This window comes from Anoplolepis gracilipes, chromosome 3 (assembly GCF_047496725.1).
Source record: "Anoplolepis gracilipes chromosome 3, ASM4749672v1, whole genome shotgun sequence".
In the NCBI taxonomy this organism is placed as follows: Eukaryota; Metazoa; Arthropoda; class Insecta; order Hymenoptera; family Formicidae; genus Anoplolepis; species Anoplolepis gracilipes.
Window position 1 is genome coordinate 2,696,408 of NC_132972.1, and position 5,888 is coordinate 2,702,295.

The 5,888-nt window shown below is 28.0% G+C and overlaps 1 long non-coding RNA gene across 1 annotated transcript; it reads left to right on the forward strand.

Annotated features, from left to right (window-relative positions):
• Positions 1-233: 233 nt before the first annotated feature.
• LOC140664127 (uncharacterized) lies at positions 234-2,903 on the forward strand. The gene is made up of 3 exons (XR_012046401.1): positions 234-394; positions 1,381-1,778; positions 2,689-2,903. It is a non-coding gene; the product is annotated as an uncharacterized lncRNA (long non-coding RNA).
• The last annotated feature ends 2,985 nt before the right edge of the window (positions 2,904-5,888 follow it).

The following is a 5,888-nucleotide window of genomic DNA, read 5'->3' on the forward strand; positions in this document are numbered from 1 at the left end:
TTTTATATATTTTTTATAAATATATCTGATATTTAATCTGATAGTTAATTTATTTTAATTTATTAAGTATTATTTAATTTGTTTTTTATTTTATATTATTTGACATAATTTATTGTATCTAATTATATTTTTATTAACTAATTTTTTTTATAATAGTTTATAGATAAAATTTATATCACGATAGATTACTAAGAAAACAATGATAATAAATATTTCTTCGGATAAAAAAAAATTTTAATTTGATTTTAAAATTGGTTGCAGATAAAATTGAGAAAAACTTAAGACGTAATATAAATCTGTATAACGAGGGTCTGTAGGCATACAAGTGCCTATACACATTATGAAGAAAAACAAGTTGTTGGCTAATATACGATTCTAAAGAAATAGTTAATAGGTACGATTATGCATGATTAAATCATAAAAAAATACCATCTTATTATAATAGTTAACTATCCTTTGCTCTTACTATGCGTACTTATAATGATCTAACGACCTAGAAATAAATCTTGTGGTTTCCAATTTTCGTCTATCAAGAACAAACGAGGGTCTTATTCTATTTAATAGCGGCCAATTTCCAGATTTCTTCTTTACAAGGGAAAGGAATTAAATTCTTCCCTTCTTGATTTAAAAATTTTTTTTGAGAATTTAAAACTTTTCGCGTGAATTAATTTAATATATATAACTTCACATTCAAAAATTATAAACTCTCGGAAAGATTTTAACTCACAATCAGGAAAAAGCTGAGATTTAACAATTTATATATACAGGGTGTTCTGTAATTGGTGAAAAACCTGCTAATGGCAGATTCTTGAGATTATTTGGTGACGAAAATGTCGAGGTATGAATAATTTCCGAGTTATAAGCAATTGAAAAAAGGCGCTTTTGGCAAATTAAATTTTTTGGAGTTAAAAAATTACTAAAATTATATTCTTCAGTTAATTTCAAATAGAGTTCACTCTAATAGAATTTTAATTTAAGAGTTAAGTACAAAGATATACAATGACAAAAATTTGAAACTTGCAAAAAATGATGACGTCCCTCGATATTTTCGTTGAGGAAAAATCGATTCCAAATGATCTCAAGAATCTGCCACTAGCAGATTTTTCACCAATTACAAGACATCCTGTATATATGTGTGTGTGTGATTATATTACGATTAATCCTTTTTTATACTCACAAACATATAATATAATAATAGTAGCACCAAAATATATTTAATTTTTTATTTAGCATATGTAATATATTTTTCTGTTTCTTATTTATAATTAAATAAGATTTAATTTAATTTAGAAAGATTTTGTGATGTGATACAGGACTGAAACTACATAGAAAACGCATCTTCGCTTTTCATGGCACAACACGAATATTTCTTCTCTTTAGGTGCGTACCCCATTATTACAGTGGCTCCAATTGACACACAAAGAACAGGAAGGTCGAATTCCTTGTAAGAGAGCGTGAAAAAGGTGAACGCGTGGCCGAGAATAATTAGCGTCCCGTGAGATCAAGCGGGCTGAGTGAGATCAACGAGGCAAGAATTCACACCACGGATGCCGATCCCGACTTGTAATAAGAAACAGCACGGCCGATCGCGCTCCTTAATTACCGCCACGTCTACGAATGTGCCGTGAAGGCTCGACGGGCCATACTAATACTCCGACCATTACGCGGATTAGATTGCACTTTGATCCTGCGCCGCGCTTACGACGTCGCCCGCGGTGATTTATCGGCGCGAGTAAGATGAGAGAGGAGATTCTGAATCTTTCTGCCCTCAAGAGGAGGTGAGATCTCTCGGAAATTCGAACTTTATGTATCTGATTAAAATAGAAAAAAAAATCATAATTTTTTTTCCAAAATTACATATGTATATAAGTTATAAAATTTAGATTTATAAAAATATTTATGAGAATATATGTACATATACGTACATATGAATGGCGTTCAGATGTCAAGTGGATTCGAATAAAAAAAGTTTATTTTTAAAAATGTTTGATAGAACTATACTAGATGAATCTCTCGTGAGTTTTTAATATTAAATTTAAAAAGAAATGCGCGCACGTGTTCGAGATCATCTGTCAAACATCGATAACATCATATAGAATCCTGTGAGATATTCGAATTCTATTTCAATTAATAATTCACTAAAAAAGAAAGATATGTCTAATGAATCATGTTTATTCTATATATTTATCTTATTTTAAATATCTTTCAACTGACGACAAAGTGAAAGATATTGAAAGATGAAGAGAAATATTAATTAATTTATCACTTTTTTATTGTTATTTTTTTATTGAAAATTAAAATATAAATTAATTGAAATATAAATATTTATCACATTTTGATTATTTTTAATTCTTACTTAATTGCAGTTTGCATTATATATATATATATATATATATATATATATATATATATATTTATTTATTTAAACAGTACAATAATTGTAGAAACAAAAGGAAACATTCTTCTCTTTTTCTTCCTAATTTTTCTATTATTATTAATATTTAAGTATCTAAATATAAATGTAATAAAAATGCAGTTTAAAATTATTTAAAATATGTGATTTAACATATATCCATGAACATTTATTATTACGCCATTTAAATGCTTAACGATGTGCGATATTCTCTAACACCTGGTAGGTGTCGATACACGCGAGAGACTGCATTCTCCATTAAACTTACTTTACAGTATTAAGGATACTCCGTCCAGGCAGGACGTCTCCGAGCCGAGCCAATTTCCTTTCGTCGCCCGCGGCGCGTAGAATCCACCTACCACCGGACGATCGTGCTCTCGACGACGATGGAAATGGCATCGGGCTACGGAAGGCTACAGGATCGAATTAATTAAGACCGCTACGCGGCAGCCGTGACGGAATTTGTGGAGATATCCCTAAAGTTAAATGCACGGTAGGTTGGTGTTCGGAAAGTTTCTGGAAAATAAGACTTTCCATTCGTTTGGAAAACGAATATGGATCGCATTGATTTGTGATTATTATATTGAGATTAAATATTTATTTTGATTAATATTAATTTTGATTATAATATTAATTATTTATTTTAATATAACGACATTTAATATAACTTAAATATTCGTAATTATTGTAATCATTTTCTATTAATTATGTGTATGATTTTATTATTATTGAACTTATTTACACTTTAACAATTATTAAAACAATTAAACATATATATATATATATATATATATATATATATAGAGAGAGAGAGAGAGAGAGAGAGAGAGAGAGAAAACTCTGAATTATGTAATTTAATAAATAATACAATTATAATAATAATATAAATATAATTATAATAATATAATTATTGCATATAATTGTAAAAGTAATCGTAATTATACTTGGTCTAAAATCGTGACAGAAAATATTTCAAAAATTATCAAATATAAACAGAGAACATGTGTATTCTATATTTATATACAATAATCTTTTAAATATTTTCTGTCATGATGGAACTAAATAATTACAATTATTTTTGTTTTTCAACAGAATATCACTAGGTTGATTTTTTATGAATAATAATAAATTTTTTAAGACTAACGTCTGCATGCACATGAGAAGTAATCCGGACAATTAATTCGCATGACGTGTTGACGTTACATAAGCATAAAGAAGTTCTCTCGCGCGCACTTCGCGAAGTCCGATCTCTTTTTAACCCTTCCCTTTTTACTCCCTCTCCGATCCATCCCCTCGCGTCGCTCGCGAGTTGCTTTACAGTCCTGTTTAACCACCTGTTACGCCGTAGAGAGAGAGACAGGGACTCTCGTTGAACTTTCGCGCTTTTCTTTTTCGCAAAACACGCGAGCACCGCCCACATTCTCCATCCTCTTTCTCACTCTTTTCATTGTCGTCGCGAAATCTGTCAGTATCCCCTTTGCGATCCCGCGCTGACGTCCTTTGTGCCTTCACCCTCGACAGCGTGCACATTCGTCTTCCTAAAATACTCTATATGATATTTCGCATCTTTAGACAGAAATACGTTTTATTTCGCTCTAAAAAGAGCGTGATGAATGAGATATTTAAATATAAAATAGTAGAAAAAATATATATCATAATAAAACAGACATCTTTGTATGTATTCCTTAAATAAAAAAATGTAAGTGTATCTAATTCTTTTGTATAAAACATAAATTCAATTAATTGTATATAAAATATAAATAAAAAATATAATATATATATATATATATATATATATATATATATATTACATACTACTCTAGATATATACTACATGTTATATAAAATATAAAATTATATAAAATTATATGTCCTGTATATAGAAATATTTAATATATAATATCTAATACACACATATACAAATTAATAAAAATTGAAATGCTTATTTCACTTGTATCAATGTTGCTGTAATGTTCTTTGCTGTATAGGTTTTATTCATTATTGACTTTTTATGAAACTAAATTAACTATGTTACTTTAAAACTTATGCTTCATCAATCATTTTGATTTTCAAATATATTATAGTGAATAGAATCCTGAATCACGTGCTACTGAGGCTGATTGTGAGATTGATTGTGAGACCGAAATTCTTTTTCTCAACAATTTAAATAATTTTTTTTTTCAGTTTACTGATATATTATATTTATTAATATATATTGTCAAATGCGAAAAATCAAACAAATAAGAGAATTTTCTTAATATCTAAATTTGTTTTGCCTGTATTTTCATTAAAAATATTAAGTTCTTTTAAAATCTGCATAATTATATTGTAGAATGATATTTCTTATCTCAATACTATTTTTTCAAAAATAAATAAATTAATAAAATATAAAAATAAAAAATACATAGTTACATTGTTTAAAAAATATAAATGTTGACTAAGATTTCATTCGGATAACCATCTTTATAATAACAACAGCCAAACTTTATCGAATAATGATCACTTATTGATCACTACTGAATATCTTACAAAATTTGTGATATTGTGAAATTTATATTTTTATTGATGATTCTAAAGGGTTTTAAAATCTTTATTTGTTTCTTCAGAATGGATCTTAAAATCAATTGAATAAAAATATTTTCAAAAATATGTTCGCTTTCTTCATATTCACTTCATCTTCTTTTTGAGAGTTTTTCTTAGAGAACCTCAAGGAGAGAGAATCATCAATGTGATCAGCCATATCGCGATTGACTGGCATAATATGTGCCGACTTAGACATTATAATGCCAATGCAGAACAAAAATGACACGTATGTATTTGACCAATTGACAATTCTTTCTTCTTGAGGTTCTCTAATTCTTTTGCCACAGTTTTTTAAAATTCTAAAATAGCAAAATAACAATTATTTCAAGATTTCTCGATATCATAAATCCACATGTGTTTTCCGAAGAGCGTCGAAACATCAAACAGAAATGTCTGGGAAATCCATTGTCATGATTTCCGCTATTATTTAAAGTCGATAATCGACCATTCTTTGGCTTGTTTATCACTGAAATCAAAATACACTTATCGCGTCCAGCAGCCTTTCTCGTTACAACTTCTGTAACCCTTGCCTAGTTTAAAATGCTATAAAATGTAATCGTCAGATCACAAGTTCGTTGCAAATAATATTGCCAAGTACATATTTTGATTTTTATAATATTTGAACTCTATGGACTTTTATCGCGAATTTATTTTTAAATACAGTTTTATTATTTTATCTTATCATCTGAACATCAATTTCATTTTGTAAATTCATTTTGTAAATTATTTGGACTTTTCTCGTTTTATTTGACATGGTTTTAAAATAATAAATTTTAGTGTTTTCAATAAGTTTCTCAATACGAAATAATTTCAGACTTAGAAATCATCACGATGTATTTTAGACATTATTTCAGATTATTTCAGACATTTTAAAAAAATATTTTATTCTAAT